This window comes from Falco peregrinus, chromosome 6 (genome assembly GCF_023634155.1).
Source record: "Falco peregrinus isolate bFalPer1 chromosome 6, bFalPer1.pri, whole genome shotgun sequence".
In the NCBI taxonomy this organism is placed as follows: domain Eukaryota; kingdom Metazoa; phylum Chordata; class Aves; order Falconiformes; family Falconidae; genus Falco; species Falco peregrinus.
The window spans coordinates 68,383,321-68,403,169 of record NC_073726.1 but is presented as its reverse complement, the minus strand read 5'-3'; the positions used below and the strand labels follow the sequence as shown (position 1 = coordinate 68,403,169).

The 19,849-nt window shown below is 44.9% G+C and overlaps 1 protein-coding gene across 12 annotated transcripts in view; it reads right to left on the bottom strand.

Annotated features, from left to right (window-relative positions):
• LOC101920901 (zinc finger protein 501-like) overlaps positions 1-19,849 on the bottom strand; it is a 46,284-nt gene that overhangs the window by 12,369 nt on the left and 14,066 nt on the right. For 6 of the 12 annotated variants that reach the window (XM_055809390.1, XM_055809393.1, XM_055809395.1 and 3 more), the window contains exons 2-4: positions 19,449-19,611; positions 11,682-11,887; positions 1,154-2,947 (exon numbers count right to left, since the gene is read on the bottom strand). The exons of 1 other annotated variant lie outside the window; for it this stretch is intronic. The gene's annotated coding sequence lies outside the window, so the exon portion shown is untranslated. Of the gene's footprint in view, positions 1-152; positions 1,060-1,153; positions 2,948-7,897; positions 7,970-11,028; positions 11,136-11,681; positions 11,888-19,448; positions 19,612-19,849 lie in introns of those variants that run through there. 5 more of the 12 variants (XM_055809388.1, XM_055809391.1, XM_055809389.1 and 2 more) reach the window with 4 other exon arrangements.

Here is a 19,849-nt window from a genome sequence, read left to right as displayed (position 1 = left end):
CGCGGCGGCCGCCCCGAGAGACCCCCGCGCTCCCTGCCCGTTACTTGGCGGGGCTCCGCTCGCCCGGCCCGGCCCCCTCCGCCCCCGCCCCGGCACCGCCCCGCTTTTGTTGCGGCGGGCGCGGAGGAGCCGCCTTCCCCCGGCGGACTTACCGGGGCCCGGGCCATGTGTGCGGCGGCGGTGGGCCGGAGCCGAGGCGGGGGGCGGCGGCGGGGCCGAGCGGCGGCGCTGCGGGGCCGCTGATGCGAGGGGCGGTGCGGTGCGCTCCGCTCGCTGGTGTTAACCCCTGTCTGCGCCGGCCGCGGCCCCGCCGCCTCAGCCGGGCCGGGGGGTCTCCGGGCGGCGCTGCCCCGTGCTGTGCAGGGCCGCCCCCGGAGGGAGGCTTCCTCTCGCCACCATGCGAGAGGCGGCGGGGGAGCGGAGACCCGCCCCAGGCGGCTAGGGAGGCTGCAGGGCCCGGGCGGGACCGCCGGGTCGCCGCCACCCTCCGGTGCCCGGGGCTCCCGCCGGGAGGAGCAGGCAAGGCCGGCGGAGGGAGGCGGCGGGGCGCGCGTTTGCATCCTGCTGGGGCCGAGGGGCTCTCGGGGGCGAGGGCGTTGCCGGCTCCCGTGCTGGACGCGCTCAGGTCCCCCCTGAGCCAGCAGCCAACAACACGACCCAGAGCGCGGGGAACCACGCACCCCGAGCTGGCAGTGCTCCTCGCCCGCGTTCCCCAGCACTGGCTGCGTGTTACCGCGCCTGCGGCCTCCCTGGCAGGTAGGGAAGCACCAACGCTAAAGCCTAGAGCTGCTTTCTTGGTGACAGGGTGGTATTTTCTCCCCTGGGGGCACTTTCCTTCAGGTGAGGAGGCTTCACTCTGCTACTGTGCCTAAGGTTTTTCTGAGGTGCTGGTCGCCGCACCACCTTTTGCTGTTTGGATACAGCACAGCACATCCCAGGGCGTACAGGCATACAGCTTATGCCACAGCAAAGGATCCATCCACCCCAGGCAAAGTGTACCTGTTACTGTACATCCTGCCAAGTGCTGCTGATGCACAGGCATTTAGCCAGGTGTTTTTCCCTCTGTGGAATGCAGGAGTAGCTGTTGCATTTGAATGAGATACAGCAGTAAGGAAGGGGATGAGGTATGAGGCAATGAGTTTCTAGTAATTACCATAACATTTTCTACAGGCTTCTGAGAGGAATGGTGGGAAAGTGTTTACCAGGCCCTCCAGGCATACAGCTGAAGAAAAAGTTCATAATTTTTCAGGGGGTGACATCTCAGTGGCTCATGGGTAGCTTGCCAACTTGCGCAGAAGCCTCCTGATCTTGGGACATAGAAAAGCATTAATCACACAAGCAGAGAACATCAACAGCGTGCCACATAGGTAATTTCAAGAAAATTAACTTTATGATTCAAGAACTCGGTAAATACTGGGCCATTTCTTGATTTCTAATTGCCCTCAGCAACACTGAAGACTATTCTTGTCTCCACCTTAAGACGACCCCAACTGCCTTCCCTTCCTACCCATGGATAGCAGCTTTTCCAAAGGCAGAGAGAGCAGAGGTATTCCTAGATACCAAGTCTCGCCTGAGCAATGCAGTTGCAGACTCCAAAGGTATTAGACACGGAGCTTGAGCAAATCTAGACTTTGCACAAAGGGAAGGACTTTGCACAGATCACACGTTCTTTCTTATGAGCCCTGCCCCAGCTCCCTCTGCCTTTCTTTTGAAGAAGATGCTCTCCTTTGTAGCATAGGCAAGTAAAAATAATACCACTGGTAGCGGAAACCAAACCAGTTGTGCAAAGAGTCCAGCTACCAGAACATAGGTCCAAACAGTGAGAGGTAAAGAAGGGCAGGGGAAGCATTTCTGATGGGCGGGCAGGGCAAGATCTCCTCTGCCTTTAATTGTTGAGAGTGCTGTGAAAGGCCACACGCAGCTCAGCTCTGACAGGAAACTTTAAGGGGAAAAAATCTGTTTCAACAACATTTTGTATCAAAAGCAAATTATGAAAGGGTTAAGTTGTGATTTAATACTTTGTGCTAATTGGTATTCCACAGTAAGAGCACTGGTATTATCAGAGTTTGCCACATGATTTATGAACCCAAGTGCAGTTATCACCGGTGGCCTCTGTTGCAATGTGCCACCCTGTCTACATTTTTGCCTTTCATTGGCATGTTGTTGTCTGGCTCCTGAAAGCATACATCAGTCAGTGTCCTGTACCTGACTGGCTTGTGTCTTAAGTAGAATTGGCAGCTGAATTTTCCATAGTAGTACCAGAGCACTGGCTAAATAGCCTTGACTAGTTTAAACACCACTCAGAAAACCTCCGGTTTTGAACTCAAAATATAAGGACCTAATGGTCCTACCTCTTACAGTTCATCTGTTGCCCCAGTGTGCTCTGTAAACCTGGTTTCATACTACTTCAGTTGCACAATTCTTTTGGCAGCTGTATCTTCAGCAGCCCAGTGTAGCGTGTTGCTTCCACAGACATTACCCACATGATGTGAACGACACTGCGTGCATACAGGAAAGCAGAAATTGTGAAAATATGAGTCATCCCACTCACTAGCCCCATGAAACCACATCTCTTTCCCCACAGATGATGCTGCCTACAAATGAATGTTAAGGCCCACCAAACTCACTGCATAACAAAGAAATTTTGCCACCTGTTTGGGCGGAGGATGAGTCCACATCTTTTCAACACAATTTCCAGCAGCAGTCCCACTGGGGGCGCGTACCACAGGTCCCAGCAGAGCGCAGCCCAACAAAGCAGGTTTCATGACATCTTTATCAATCTGCTGCTGCTCCCATCCCCTGCACAGGTAACAGGAGATTTTCTTCACTGGGGATTCAAAAGCAGCTACTGCCGTGCTTTCTCTGCGTGCCATTTATGGAACATTAAGCTTATGTAGGGGTTTAATTATCTCTGCTTTCTCTAACTCCTTCCTCTGCACTGAGACACCTGTGACCAAGAAAAGTCGAGTTCACCATCAGACAACAGAAAATGGCTTTTCTGAGCCACATTACCTCTCATTCCCACTACTTTTATCACAAATCAAGTCTTAAAATATTTTCCCTGAAACTGAGGGCAAGGGCTGTTAATTCCAGATAAAAGTGTATCACACATCAGCCTTCACTGATTTTCTGTCTGCCTGAAGGTTAATAACAACAGCAACTGTATTACGATACATAGTAATGAAAAAAAAAGAAACATTACAAATTCCAATTTAAATGTAAAGGAAACTGGAATCGATGAAAAAGGTTAACAAGCCTTGCTTTGCTTCATGACTGTACAAAAATGTCAGTCTGCTCAGACTGTATTTCACAGGCTCGTCATGCAAGTCCTCACCTTCATTTTCCTTTTTTTTTTTTAATCTCAGCGGTAATAGGATCACTGTTTTCTAGTTTCCCTGATGGTTATGAACTTTGACAGTCTTACCCATCTTAAGAGCATATTCCTTCAGTTAAGGACTCAAGTCTTTAAAAAAATCTTCTTTGTTAATTAAGAGCTGAAAAAGCCCAGCCCACTATATACTAGAAAGGAATACCTTAAATAACTCTGAAAACTCAAACATGAAACCAGAATCAACAATTCCTGATTCAGTGAGTCCAATTTAATTTTCTTTTATTGCCAGTATTCTGAAACAACTGTTTAAGTTTTTCAAAGCAGACTAAAGTTTAGTCAGTTATTCCAGCTCCCTCTGAAATGAACAGTTTTGTGGCTGGAAATCTTAATTACTTGTTTGCCTATTAGGCACAGCCTTTCAAAACAAAAAAGATCTGACTTTGTAATTATAGGTATGTTACCTGAGATATTTTCAGAAAACCAAGAGATACGTGGAAGAAATAACCAGAAACTAGTTTCTTTGCAGGTAACTTTCAAAGAAAACGAAGCATTAAACCACTGAAATTTGCAGTTAAAAAGTCTCCCAAAAACCTTACTGTGCTCCCAGAGCAACGTTTGAGGACTGGGAGAAAGTCAGGTTTATTTTTCCATAGCCTTAAAATAAACAGGCTCATTTTTTCTGACTTCCATTTGTGTAGCTGAGGACTCTCATTACATTCACAAGTAATAGAAAAGTAAATGTCTCATAGACAAGTCAGAGATTTATGTTCTGTCCCTGGGTGACCACGGATCCCCGATTACAGAGGTGTCTGCAGCCAACTAGGCAGCAATTCCTCCCACATGCGTGGCTCTGAAGTCATACAGGTGAGAGAAAATGGTGCTGAAAGGCAACCTGTCAACTCAAAAGCAGTTAACCCAAAGATCTGTGATTTATATTCACGTGTAACTGTAACATGCAAAATTATTTTTGCCTTCTTTAATTTGAAGATAAGGATGAAAAGGTGTGAGGACAAGTCTCAGATGCAAAGATACACCTAGTCAAGCATGTTGTCTCTAGCAAGTAGTCAGTAAGCTGTTTGTGGGAGGAATACGACACACATGGGTACATGCTGCAAGTCTCCTAGAATTGTTGCAGAAGAGTTTTAAGTGCAAGAGGACAGTAGGGAAGAGGGGAAAAAAATTCTTTCTTTTGGAGTATTCACATCAGTAAGTGCAGCTGTTCCAGAAAAGCTTACAAACAACTGACAAGCAGGCAGGGCAGAGGTTCCTGAGGTCCCATGTGGAGGTGCAATGGGTACCTTCAGCGTTGCAGTGTAACCACTCCAAAGATAAGGAAGAGAAGCCACAGGACAGAATGGGCAGTTGAACACACCACTAGAGTTGCATATCTAACACAGCAAACCCCCCATTTATCCCCATTTTGTTCATCTCTCACGGAGTTAATCTCTCAGCACTACCAAACAAAGGTACCCTTTGAGTGTATTTCCTTGAAATACAGTCTGGTACAAATGGACATAGTTTCTTCTCTCTGTAGAGGTTCTCCAAAGTGAAATAAGATCAGAGATGGTGCTGAAGTCTCATCAGGTTCAATACACCCTTGGCACTCAATTTTCTGACCATGAGAATCCCCATTAAATTCCTTCTGCCTCCTCATCCAGAAAGACTCACCCTTTCTCACCTGAACATCACCTCCACATGAGCTGCTATACTGGTACATGAAAACAGGTGCTATAAACAAAGCCACCATTCAGTCACAGCCAAAGATGAGACAAAAAAATCAGACTGAATTTAAATGCATTCTCAGCATTGCGGTAAGCAGGCAGTTCACTAAGACTTTTGTACCCTAACACCTTGCCACAGAATCCAAAACATCGGTCCTTTTATTTTACCAAGATGACACATTTGTGCTGTGCACAACCCAACGCAACACCTATCTGCTCCTTCCAGAGCTTGCCTACCCACCGTGTCTGCTTGCTTCAGCACCCCCAAGCAGCCTTGTCTTCGTAGGAGAGCTCTGGCCATCCTTTGAGCTGTGTGAGCAGAAAGGCGGGAGTCCTGGAAGTGGGAATGGCCAGGGAAGGAAAGAGAAGCCAGGGGAGGTGAGACAGGTGATGGCCATGGAGGTGGGGTGTGGTTAGAGTTAACTGAAGGATTTGCTAGTAATCACCACCCTCTTCTGGGCAGGGGAGATCAATGTGACACGGGCTTTCCCTACAACAGGCAGCACAAGCAGCAGAGGGTACGCAGTGATCCTGAACAGGTGGCTCCAAAGGTCTGGGGCATTTGCTCACAAGTGCAAGTGAGCTCACAAGCATGGTGAAACTCCAGCTGGAGAACTGGGGCTTAGAGTCAGTCACACATCCACTGGGACAGACACTTGAGAGCTGTTGTCGTCCACCTGGTAGGGCAGGAGCTCTGGTGAGACAGTGCTTGTGCCAGCTGAAGAGCACAGGGCTGTGGCTAGAGATGCGTTAGTGACATTAACAGAAGTGGAAAGATACAGGCTTGCAAACACTTGCGAAGTTGCTTTTGGCTGCCCTTTAAACCCTTGAACCACAGCTTAAAAAAACAAACAGGAAAACCAGACACAAGAGCACCCAACCATACAAGTTCAAAAAGCCATTTCAGTAGTGTTTGTGTTTCTTGGGGGGCAGACCTTAAGAAGGGTTTATGGTAGGGAACATTAATACAAATGTATAATACAGTAAGCAAGTATAAGTACCAGAATGGGCCTCTCTGCCCCAGTTTCTCTCAAGTCTGATCCTCTCAGAGCAGTTCTCACTGATCCTCTTAATAATAGCACATATTACACCTCCCTCTTCCTTTTTCTTTTTTTCCTGCTATGGTTCTTATAAAGAATAAAAAAATAAAATAGCATTAGCTGCTCTAACAGCGTACAGATACGTATTTCAGGAGCTCTACTGCTCTCTGCTTGATTTCAGCAGTCTCTTAAGATGCTACTTCCCCAGGCTTCATCTCCATATTCTTCTTGTCTCCCCAAAGCCTGTCCTTCAGGCATTCGTACTCTGAAGGAGAAAGAAGTTACCTCCTTGGCAGGCAGAGCTCTCCGAGTCCACAAAGTCTTGGTTTTGTATGCAGGCTGTGTCTCCTTGCACTTTAGTATCCTTGTTCCCCATAAAATGGTATGACTCTTGCATATCTTCAACCATATTTATAAGCACCCAGATTAGTCCTATACTATTAAGTCTGGTTGTCAACCACCTTTTAAAATAAAAGGAGACTGACTGTTTTAAAGTCAGTTTCTCAAGCTCATCAGCAAAAGAATCTGTTTTAGAGCCAGTAGCTTTTTAAAGAAATCTCAAGGATCTTAAATCTATTTTTCCGTAGACCTTTCAATACAGGATATCTGGGACTAGATGTTACACAGTGGAATCTCCCCTGTCAGCCCTTGAAAATGGTTGAAATTCCTGTTCTTTGAACCATGGCTCATTACTCAGCCCCATTCTGTGGTTCTCTGCCTGGCACATGCAGATATGATGTGTGTTAGGAGATGCTCTAATGCTACATTCCCTATAGCACAACCACAGTGAAATGCAAATAATGATCCAACATTGCAGTGTAGTCTCTGCCAGAAAAGCAAAGTATAAATATATCTACGCTTACTTCAAACCATGGCTGTAATGTGTCCTAATCTATCAGCATGAGTTCTATTCTTTTCTAGGTTGATATTTTGAAGAAATAGCTCAGTTTTACAATTTTCTTTATCTCTGAGGTTTTATGAAGCTGCTACATGTACACAGCTCATGCTTACCATTTAAATTTTTCTATACCCATATAAACCTGCTGAATTCTCCAAAGAATATCAGATTTCAATGCACTTTGCACTGCTATTCAGTTACCTCTAAAGACCAGGCCATTCTTCACAGCAAACTCCAGTTTGAATTGGTAATGTGAGCTTGCTGTGTAATTCCCTGACTCCTTTACAGTGACAGCCCTAATGCCTTTTTATAATCTCTCATCTTTTACTGTGCCTCTGCGAATTTATTCCACATTTCTGAGAGCAAGCAATTCTCTCTCCTCATATTTATGTGCATTGTATTTCTGGGTTCCCTTATCTTATACAAGTCATGTTTTCAAACCTAATAGTGGCTCTTTGTTTCCAGCAGCTGTAACAAACTAAATATATAACAAAGAGCATAAGACCAGGGGAAGTATATATATATCTGTGCCTAACTTGCTTAGACCTGCTCTCACTGCTCCTCTGAAGGAGGCAATGTCATCTTCTTTACAGCCCTTCTAATCTCTTTGTCCCCAGCACACCCTTCAAAACTCCTTCCTCAGCCCCTCTATATGCATATATATTGAATAAAAACATAATTTTCCCATTTCTGAAAGCTGAGATTCTTGTGCAAAGTCACATAATTTTAGACACAAAGGACTGAAGAAAAACGTAAGGTCTCACAAGTAAAAAGAATTCCAAAAGAGAAGCATTGCTTCTCCATCCCACACCACCAGCTGCTTGTAAAGCCATCCTTTCTTTCAGTCACATCCCCCTGCAGCACATTACTTCATATAGTGAAAAGCTGGTCCCCCTCAGAGACTTACCATAACTCCATGGACTGAAGATGACTGACATGGGAACATGCAGGACAGGGGAGGTGCAGAGGCTGGATCCAGCTGCGAGGCAGATTGGTTTTTTTTTTTGAGGTGAACAACAGCTATGAATATCGGTTCATAACTGCACATTCAGATATGCATTGCTTCACTATTATAATGCACATGGCAGTAACCTGTAGCACATTTCTATAAAGCAGCAGCATGAAATGCTATGGAGATCACCAGTGTCTGAGAGAAGTTCAGTCCTTGACTTCTGCTGATGGAGAACACACTTTACTTAAAACCAAAGCCATGGGTTCTTAGATACTCTCATGTGTACCACTTACAACACCTAAAGTGCCACAGCACACTGTTACAGGAAGGTCTGTTTAAGAGGCCTGAAAAAACATTGACTTTTGGACTGTTCGTGGTTCCTGCCTCTTAGGTCACCATCTAACGAGCCAGGGTCTAAACTAACACCGAGCCGTACCCACCCCTTGGGGTAGGGAGGCAGTATCTCAAACTCTGCTTTTCCTAAACCTTTGTTGTAAAAAACCCAGTTATTCTATATGGCATTGCAGGTCTGATATATAATTTACCTATGCAACAGTTGACATCAATGTAATTATTTGAAATGTAGATATTATTACAGCTGGGTGCAAGATTAAGCTTAACGTCCTGGTTGTTAGGAGGGCTATCTTAAAAGCACTTCCCCTCAGGAATTCTGTGAATATTTAGGTTTGCACACAATATTCTAAATCTGAATTCTTACCAAGCTGAATGGTTGAACTAGCAGTTAGGCTCTTACTCTTAAAATATTTAATTGTCTCACGTATAGCTTGGTGAGACATTAATTATTTCTCTGACTTGGAACTAATTCATAAGTCTAAGGAGTTCACAGGTGTATTTGGTAATACAACCTCTGTAAATTTCCAAGGACAAAGTGGAATGGATCATTTTATTTTCTCATTCACGTGTTAGATATGCCTTATATACAGTATCAAATCTGGGCTGAACAGAGAACTACAAGTAGAAATCCCCAGACCACGTCACTAAAGATGCAAAGTCCACCGTACAGTTGTAAAAACATAGTAAAAATTTGTACAGTGACTTGGTGTCTGTGATACAGCCATTCCTTGGGAATGTCTCTACAGTCTCCAAACTGATATATTCAGTAAACCCCATCTATGTAATTAAAACCACTGCCGCCACGTATGTTCCAGGTATTGCAAGTATACCGCCAGATTTTGCTTTTCCATGCCAGCATCAAGTACAAAATCCATCTTTTTTCCTTCAGTTTGGTATCTGTGACGTAATTTGCCACACAAGTACTGCTTGCACTCCACTCCTAAAATATGTCCCCAGTGCTGTGTTTCTAGGGTGAACTTTGGTATAAATCCCTCTGATAGTTATTGATCCTGATCCAGAGTTTTTTCCAAGTTATGGGGCACATCTCTAGTCTTTCACAGCAGCTTCTAATCCTAGATCACAAAAGAGTGACACATGGACCAAAGCAAAAAATACCATTGCAGGAGTGCAATGTTCTGATTCTTGTTTGTATATACCATAGCATTCTCATTTTCTTTTCATGGTTATTCAATGGCCTATATTAGTGGTTTACTGCCTGCTGGGTAATGGTTCCTTTCTAATAAATTTTAGATTATTTTTCTCCATATTTACTCCTATCTTCCCTTACAGCCCTTTTAAACCCAAATCAGTTTCACTTTTGCCTCAAATAGCCCTCCTGGCTATGCAAGGATAGATTCTTGACCTTCACTCCTGGAATCCAAATTAGGGTCTGCACTGTATTAATCCTGGTCTTAAGCAGAGAAGCGCGCACTCATTCAGGTCTTCTGTGATCCTGGCCAAGGCATGCAGTAACCATCCTCAATTTAGTTCACAGCTACTATGTCTGTACAGGAATCCCAAACAACGCTGGAGTTCAGCTTTATGTTTCAAGCATCCTAAGCCTGCATCCACCACCAACATGACAAGCACATCCCCAGGTGCTCCTCCAGTGCTAGCAGCGGCTCTATACCCAGTTAGCCATGCAGTGCCATGCTGTATAGCAATACCTTACTATGCTCAAAACACACTTACACCTACACCCTGTCTTTGCATTGCACTGAAAAAGAGCTACACAGAGCTTTCTGGTGGCTGGCACCTACTCCACAGAAAGAGAGCAGTGGAAGAACAATGTCCTTTACTGCTGTGCATCCTTAGTTAAGCTCCTGATCCACAGTCATCTCCCATCAGCTTGCTGACCACCCTCTGTGCTCTGCTACAGCAATACGGCAGACTGGATCTCACCGGATACACCGGTGCCTTTGCCCTGTGACTGCAGGTGGCAGGACCCACCCTAGTGCCCCTGCATCCCCAAAGTGATACGGTTCACCTGGAAGACAGGTGAAAAAGAATGGGGTCTCAGGAGGGAGGAGAGGATGCGTACATACACTGCAGAATAGAAGAGGTTTTTACTCTGAAAGGAGGGAGCAATATTAAGCCTGCCATGTGGTGACATTGTAGAGCCATGTTCTCTCCCAGGAGATACATTCTACAAAAGGTCCTGAGTCCAGCCCCTCTAGCAGCAACACCTGATGTGAAGTCCTCCACACGGAGAGATGAGCAAAGCACGAGCCGTGGGTGAGGAGCCAGCACGGAGATGCGCGTGCCCACAGTGCCGCACATGCCTTCTGCGGGGGGTGTGTGTGCCTGTGGCTATTGCTGAAGCCCAGGGAAGGGTGGGCTGTTGTAGAGCGATTCCTGCCTGTGTTAGGGTGTCAGTCGCTCCCCCGTTCCTTTGCCTCTCTCTGCAGTGCCTGCACCCACCTAGCTGTGAGGGCACTCGGGGCTGTGGAAGGCTGTGTGAGGAGGAGCTGCTCTGCAGCGGTGACAGCTGGGGGGACTCTGCGGCACAGTAAAGCACTGCTGAGCACGTGGACCTTGGGAGCCCTCAGGGAGTCACTGCTCACAGAAACCAAAAGGGGAGAGGCTACAAATAGCTTGGGCACGAAGCACCACACAGGAAATTCCATCTGAATATGAGGAAGAACTTCTTTACTTTGGGGATGACAGAGCGCTGGAACAGGCTGCCCAGAGAGGCTGTGGGGTCTCCTTCTCTGGAGCCATTCAAAACCCACCTGGATGCGACTCTGTGCAGCCTGCTCTGGGTGAGCCTGCTTTAGCAGGGGGTTGGACTAGGTGATCTCCAGAGGTCCCTTCCAACCCTGACCTTTCTGTGAAATACCTGCAGAAGTGAGGGAGTCTGAGCAATTGGAACTGGGGTGGTCTCCTCAAGCAAAGGCTACCACAACAGCTCACAGACCATAATGGTGAGGGAAAGCAGGCCAAGAGACAGTAGTAAGGAAGTACACCCTACAGAAGAGCATATGTGGTATCTTCAGAAGAGCTCTGCAGTTCAGTATCATTATTCTTTCTTCTCTTCTGAGTCCATGAGGAGGAGAAGGGACCATAACGCACCCATCTGCAGCAGTACCTCCTGCACATGCAACCATCACTGCATTGCAGAGAAGCTGCTCTGTTATTCACTGCCTGGAGGCACCATGAAAGGAGGGGGCTGTGGGTGCCCCACGCTCCCACAAAGTGGGCAGATTTTTGAGTCAACAATAAAAGTTGAATTTATCCTCCCAAAAATGATAGAAACATTATTAAGGACTAATTCACACCCAAGGCAACACTTCACAAACATAATTGGTCTCAACTCTTACCTTTCGTATTTAAGGCACTCTCAGCACAATGCAGTAGATATACTCTAATGCAGCCTCTAACTTACCTATGGACCCTCAGTGTGCGGCGTGGTGTTGGATGACATTTGAGCAAGTTGCATTCCCATATAGGAGCAGTGCTTTTTTTGGAGAGCACAAGTCTTTAGACGAAGCAGGAGAAAAAACTAAAAACCTGAGTTGCAGATCCTAATGATTAGGAGCTTCTGGATGTCTCAGTGCTGGAGTTCCTTCCAAATGAAAACCACTTTCTTCTCTGCAATAGGGAATTTAAAAGAAGTAACCAGCAGGTGAGGGGAAAAAAAACACTGTTGTAATGAAAGATGAAAGAGACAGTCGACGCCAAAGCCAATGCAGAGAGAAATAAGGGAGATTTTGGGATGGGGAAAAGAGAGAGGGAAGAAAGCAAAATCTTCAGAGGTCTGAAAAAAAAAAGTTAGTAGCAGAAATAGTCTTTACGTTTATGCAGGTAAATCCTGTTCTCTTCCTCCATCAGCAATTTAATGCAACAAATTAGAGGAAAAGGCTGGTAACGTTTAAACGTGCAGATACTTGGTATCCCCAGTTCTTTTTTCTGGCTAGGCATAAAGCTGTCTTCCTCCTGAGACAATGAAGAGATGAACTGGTTTGAAGATGAGAAAATATTTAATGCTGACTTTCCATCTAAGCACCTTACCCACAACTAGGCCAGCCTGAGAGCCTCTAAAACCTGAGAGCTCCTTTTGGGACTCTGATTTCTCCCATTTGGGTGAGGGAGCGGAAATTCAAAAGTGTCCTTAGATGGTGCGGTGCATTAGTATGGGGGGGTGTGTGTGACGCTACAAGAATACTGTGGGTGCATGTGGAACCCCAAATCTTACCCTGAAAACAGCCAGTCTTAAGAAAAAATCCTGTTACCCATTCAAAGCAGGGGCAATGTGAGAGTCTCCAGCTGGGTGAGCTGATGTCTCCCTATGATGGTGTTTCCCAAATCTTTTAAACACACACCTCATTTCACTTTTTTTTTTTTCCTGATTCACCTGTTTTTATGTGATCTTCTTAAGTGCTTACACCATGGCTAGACTTTGAAGATCAGATTCCACATAGCTTGACTATGCCCCTTAACATTACTAAATCAGGATCATTTCATTTTATTACTTGTTTTACAGATTTTTTCATTTTTGTAATGAAAGCTTAAAACTAATCTGTGGAAAGGGTGCTTTGCAGAAGAGAAAAGCATAAGAAAAACTTTTCTTAGAAGTATGATGCAGTCATAAATTTATGTGTATAAAACTGTAAAGGTCATCTCTCTAAGGGGCTGTTCTGTTCTTGTTTAGAAAACATCTTTTGAGGCAGCCAGCAGGTTTTCATTAAAAAAGAAGTATGATCGGGGAGATAAGCCCAAGTTAGTGGTGCTCAGGTGGGTGCCTGTTTGTTTAAACATCTTTTCGTGTTATGGCTCCTTGGAGAGAAAAAGAGGTAATATTTAAGAACAACTATTTGAGTGTAGTAGTGCCCAGTGTGAGGAAAAATCCTGTATGAAAACTTTAAATCTGACTTCTCTGTAGGAGTTCTTTTTTGAATGGCTCGATGTCATCATTCACCTGAGGAAAAGACACAGAAAAGAGAAGAGAACCCAGACAGAGAGAGAGAGATATAAATGAGAAATTAAACAGGGAAACTGTGAAATTTTGTAGATGCAGGAGTGAAAAAACAGGAGAAAACCCAGGTATTTTAGATAGGAAAACAAAAAACAGAGGCAGAAAATGGGTAAAAGATGAGAAAAGGAAGATCAGCTTCCCAGGATGAGGAGGGAAGTGGCCAATATTTTTATGAGACCACTCCATCACCATCAAATATCTTGGAGATTGGGAGGTTCCTGGTGACGGGAAAAAGACAAGCGTCATACTCATCGTCAAGAAGAGCAGGAAGGATGATGGATGATCCAGGGACAGACAGATCAGTCAGACAACCTCCATCCCTGGGAAGGCTGATAAGCAAATCCCAGCACATGAATAATAAGGTGACTAGACCTTGGACTTACCAAAGCCTGACCATGTCTATGATTGCTGCCTGTGATGCAGTGACTGGCTTCTGTGGATGTAGTGTGGTTGATGCTGTTTCCTTAACTGTAGCAGAGCTTTCAACAAGGTCCTTACAGCAAAACTGGTGAGATACGGACTCAATAAGCAGGATGTAGGTTGAATAGAAAATCATCTGGGCCACCATGCTGGAAGGAGTAAGATGACCTGGTCCAAAATCGAGCTGGTAATAGTGGTAGCACAGTCCCTGCAGGAGGGCAGGGCTGCCACTCAGAGGGGCATGCTCAGGCTGGAGAAACGGGCCATCAGGAACCACATGAAGTTCAACAAAAGCAAACGAAGGTCCTGCACCTGGGCAGAGGTGACCCCATGCACCAGCATAGCCTGGGGCTGATGGGCTGGGAAGGAGCTCTGTAGAACAGGCCCTGGGGATCTGGTGAACAAACTGGCCATGAGCCAGCAGTGCATCCTTGCAGCAAAGGTGGCCAACAGACTCCTGGGCTGTGTTCGGAAGAGCCTTGCCAGTGGGTGTGATCCTTCCCCTCTATACAATGCCTGTGAGGCCACCTCTGGGTACCACGTCCAGTTTTGGTCTTCCCATTCCAAGAGAAACATAGCCATACCTAGCAAGTCTAATGCAGGGCCACCAAGATGGTCAGGGGGCTGGAGCCCCTGTGGCATGAGGGGTGGCTGAGAAAGCCACGTCTCTGCAGACTGGAGGAAAAAAGGCTCAGGGGTGACTTCAGTGCTGGTTGCAGCTACCTGGTTGGAGGATACGGAGAAGACAGAGCCAGGCTCTTGGAGGTGCATGGTGACAGGATGAGAGGCAATGGACAAGTTGTGATGTGGGAAGTTCTGCTTAGATGTAATGAAGAAAAATACCATCACGAGGGTGGTCAGATACTGGAGAAGGTTGCCCAGAGATGATGGAGACTCTCCATCCTTAGAGAAATTCAAAAGCCAGTTTGGCAACCTGATCTAGTTGAACTTGTTCTTCTAGTGGGTAGAAGAGAGGCATTTTGAAATGGAAGTGGCAGATGACAGGAAGACAAGAGGCAGAAAAAAGATGTGTGAAATGAAGGAACAACAGAACATAGAAAAGGAGAAGAGAGACAGAAAAAAAGAAACACACACATAAAACAAGCCTGGTAGAAAATGACAGAGGGTAGCACACATGCCAAAAAATGGACACACAAAATAGTGACTTTACAGAGCAAGGAAGCAGAAAGTTAGTTCCCTGGAAATGACTGACAGCAAGTAAAGGGTCTCTGTCACTTTGCAGACCTTCATAAAAAGGAAAATGAGGGCAGAAAAGGCAGCTTAAAGCAAAACCTAGATTTGCAGATGCCAGAATGTGTCTCAGGATAAATAGAAAATAAATCTAAATTATCTGATCCTTTTCCTTTCTTTTGGAAACATAGCAACTTCTGTCAGCTGAAATGGCACCCCGAGGGCCACTGACACAAACAGCAAGCACCTGTGAAAGCACAATTAATGAAACTGTGTTTTCCCATTTGGTCACATCATTCCCATTCCTTTCTCTTCCCATATGGTCCTTCTAACCCTGTCCTATCCTCTAAACATCCCTCACAGCACCCTTTGCTCCCTCCTCTTTCCTGCTATTCTTCTAGCCTTTCCTTCCTTCCTTTTTGGGCTAGAAACCACATCTGCTGGGGGTGGTTTGAGCTGGGCTGTACAGCTTATGTATCAGTAGCTAATGGCTAGCAGCAAAACGTAAGCCTTTCCCTCGGTGGTGGATCTCATTTGCATCTACCAAAAGTACAATCATTATATCACCCAGTGACACAGCCACCAAAACCTACGACTTCATACCCTCTGTACCACCCTCCCCCAGTCAAATCTGGTTAAATGAGTAAACGAGTGGACAAATGATGAGGGAGTAGCTGGTAAAGCAGCAGCAAATGTGGACAAACAAAAATGTTGTGCTTGGAAAAGCTTTGTTTCCTTTGGAAACCAGACTTAAACCCACTCTGCATTGAATGTGCTTCCTTCTCTCTAAGAAGTTCTCATGTAGACAGGGTCTGGTGGACCATGCAAGATTCCCAGTGCCCAGCGCCATGTTCTGCTGAGGACATCACGCTTTTTCCCAGCAAAGCCATAAGGCCCTCCAGATGTGTGCAAAACACCTGATGCACAACCAAGCCACCCCATCCTGTTTGCAGGTCACACCTGTCCCCATTCACATCCCCCCCTACCTATCAGGTTACACAGATGCCATCCAGTAGCTGGCACTCTTCTTTTGTACCTTAAAGGGAACAGTCTTGATTTCTTAGAAGGACCTAGGTTTCCATTCCACTGCCTGGCAGATTTTTGACCTCTGGGTTGCTGAGAGCCAAGTGTTGACCCTCATGCCCCAGAGTGTGTTGTATGCAGCTGAGTGCTGTTCTTGCTCAGATGAGAAGAGTTCTGGATAACTAGGGAGCAAAATACTATTGTAAGATATTTGGCCTCCACACATGGTTAATAAATCATGTTTTATAGGGTGATTTTTACCGCATATTTGAAAAGCACCATATATTTATAATAGCAGTGGTTCTGAGAAAGGTTAAGTGTCACTGCTAAAGAAAACATGTTACAAACCTGATATTGCTGGAAAGGCAAGTGCTCTTTTGCAAGAAACTAAAAACAAACTAAGGTCTTGAAAAATGACAGGCAGGAGCAGGGCTTTCACAGCTTTGTCCCTAGATGGCACAAATAAATTTGAAGAGAAACAGAATTACTGTTTCAGATGTGGATGTACAAAAGCAGACTGGGTTGGCCAGTCCTCAGACCATCACAGCAGTGGTAGCAGCTCTGTCTAAATATGCCTGAGCTGAGTCTTTAGCTAAATGACAAGATGCACTGCGTTGCCACTACTTAGGCAGGTTCCATTTTTGCGTGTCTCAATTACAGTTCCATTAGGATTAAAAAAATCGCAAACAAGTCTCCAAACAAGATGCCCAACCATCTCATTCACCCCTTTGCTACCCATGATAAAGTCAGAGTTGACACTGTAAAGCAATGTAACAGTGCTTTAAAATCTAGGATGCAGAGGTATTTCACAACCCACAATACTTCTTGCTGCATGGATATGTTAGCAATGTTTACATACCAGAGCTAACTGCAGCTCTGACAGAAATGTGTACAGCAACCTTGAGGGTACAACTACCGCATACTTCCAGAAGGCTTAGGAAACTATTTATGGAAAGTTTTGTTTTGTTTTAAAAAAAAAAAAAAAAGGTACTCTGTCTTCTTAAGAAAAGGGACCATCTGAAAGTATCTAAATCCAAAGGAACCATCAAGTAAGTTAGTTTATGGACAGTTGTTCACTGATGACATTTTCACGGTGACTGAAAGCATGAACCTGTCACAGAGAATCACTTATCAAAAGACTACAAAGGTGGGGTGATTCGTGGTTATTTTTACACTGAAGAAGCACAGAGCACTCATGCCAAACAGCATGTTCGCTGGCCTGAGAGAGTTGTACCTCTAGAAACAGAAAGGGGAGGAGGCAGTGGTTATTGCTGAGTTGATTGGAACGACTTCCTAAATCCCATATGTGGGAGGGTATTTCCCATGTCTGCAACACTCGGATGTGATGCTTTCCAGAACAAACATGTAACAGGGAGGTTTCCATCACTTTTCCCAGCAAAGTCAGCACCTAGGTATTCCAACAAAATGCCAAATCTGCTTTTCCAGTGCAGTTAGTTACACCCTTGGATCTCTCGGGAAGCAAGTGTATTGGAAACACACCAGCCCTATGACTGGAAAACACAGTTTTTTGGAATCTCTTATACGGGTAAGAAATAGTTGTGTCTTTTGTTTAGTCTTCCAGGGATTACTTCTGCAACGTTTAACGTGGCAGCCCATAACTTCAGAGCTCATCATCTGATAGATGATGTGCTTGGAGAGAAACTAACCTGAAAGCTTTGGATAGCACTTGGGCATTTTTCATCCGTGTATCATCCAATGGACACCACTGCAGCACAAAATCCTTTATATTCCTTTTTATGCAGAAGTTTCCAAAGGATTCAACTTTTTGAAACCATAAACAGGCACTGCAGAATACCAGCATTTGAGGGGCCCTCTGCAGTGGTGTCGCATTGCATACTTATCCAGGACAAAAAAGTCAAAGAATTTGTTACCACTGCTTATGACTATCCATATTATATTCTTGTTAGTAGACATCCTACTGGCACCAGTTCACTGCAGTCATTTCAGATCAGAACCAAGATATTTAATTTTTATTTTGGCAAGATGATGATTGAACTCTGTCCCCACAAACATCTGCAGAATTAAAAAAAAACCAAAAAAACAACCAACCACCTCAGACCAGCAAGTATTGTGATAGCGAAGATTATGAAGATAGTGAAGATCTAAGCAATCTTGTAGCCTGCATGGGATATTTCTCCTTAGTATATGATATTGTCTGTGATCTATGAAGACAGGGCTGTTGTGCTTTGAAAAACTGCAGTTTGGGAAGAACAAGAGGTAGAGACTACTAAGCAAGTGCTGTATTAAAATAGCCCCATAAAACATTGCCAAAGGTATTGTAGGTTATGTCTTCAAAACAGTTTTCAACATTGGGGTGAATCTGCTATGCGGAAGATTTCAAGAAGTCTGAAGAAATGCATCTTACCACAATACACAGAATACTTGTAAGCCTCTCAGAAGAAAAGCTGTGAAACATCTAGTGTGCCAGAGATGAAAACCTTAGAAGAAGCTAGAAAGAAAGACAAAGAGCTCTCCTGAGGGTGAAAGAGATGGTTAAAGATGGCTTTTCTCACTGTCTGTCTAAAGAGTATACTAAACTGAAAGCAGATCTGTTCCTAATAACTTCCACACAGACCAGGAGAGAGAGAAAAAACTATGCATTGAGGTGCCAGTAATCAGAAAGACAGCAAAATTTAACCTCAGTCCAGTATACCTCCCATTATTTCACCAGCTGTTTTAAGAGAATACTTTTTATTACTCGTGCTTTTTATGAGGGTCTTTTTTTTTAGCAGCCTTGTCAAAAGCATGTTTTCTTTTAAGGTGCCGAAGGCTGTTTTTGAAATGGCTGCTACGAAATTGTCTAAGGCAGAACAGAATATAGCTTTCTTCTGTCAGGGGGTGAGCAGCTTTAAGAAGGTCATATTTCTCTTAATGCAGCTCGACAGCATTCTTTGAGCAGGAGCAGACTTTAAAAAGTGTTTGTTGCTATATCATCTTATTTTATACTCAGAGCTTGCTTTTCAGAAAATATAAACTTGTAGGCAATACAGAAGGAAAAGTGCAAAACTCTGGGGTGTAAAAGCATTTAGCACCAATAGCGGATATTTGCAAGGATTCCTGTTAGCATCCTCAAAATCTTCTAGAAGGAGTAGAATGACGCAGGTTGTATTCCCATGAATAGTGACTCTCCTAGTCAAGGGAACAGGTATGATACAGACTGCAGAGGTGGACACATCTAGTAAAGGCTGAGGTATGCTTCCAATCAAGGTTACTAATGAGTTGCATAGTGAGATCTCAAGATCTAAGGAAAACGGCTAGCAAAAGAATTCGTCATGATCTCCCACATCAGCTGGGTTAGAAGCTTTATTCTTTGGCCAGATTTTCCTCTCCGAGGGGAAGCAGCATGGCTTCCAACAGCAAATTAGTTTTCTTGTCCTTGATCTGTGCACTACATGGGACAATGCACAGCTGCTAGAAGAGATGTGGTTTTAATTTTTACCCTCCGGATGGAGGCCAGCTCCTAGCAGCAGACCCCAGGGGTTCACAGTGGGAACAATAGTTTTTAACATCTTCATTACTGACCTGGACGAGGAGGCAGAGTGCACCCTCAGATGATCCAAAGCCAAGAGGAGTGGTTGCTTTGCCAGAGGATCACGCTGCTATCCAGGGGGACCTCAAAAGGCTGGAGAAATGGGCTGGCAGGAACCTCGTGAAGTTCAACAAGGGGAAGTTCAAAATCTTGCACCTGGGGAGGAACAACTCCATGCATCAATACAACCTGGAGAAGAGAAGACTCAGCGGCATCTTATTCATGTGGATAAATAATTGATAGGAGGCAGTAAAGAAGACAGAGCCAGGCAATTCTCAGTGGTGCCTGCTGGAAGGATGAGAAGCAACGGGCACTAACTGAAACACAGGAAATCCCAATTAAACATAAGAAAAAGCATTTTCACCGTGAGAATGGTCAGACACTGGAACAGGCT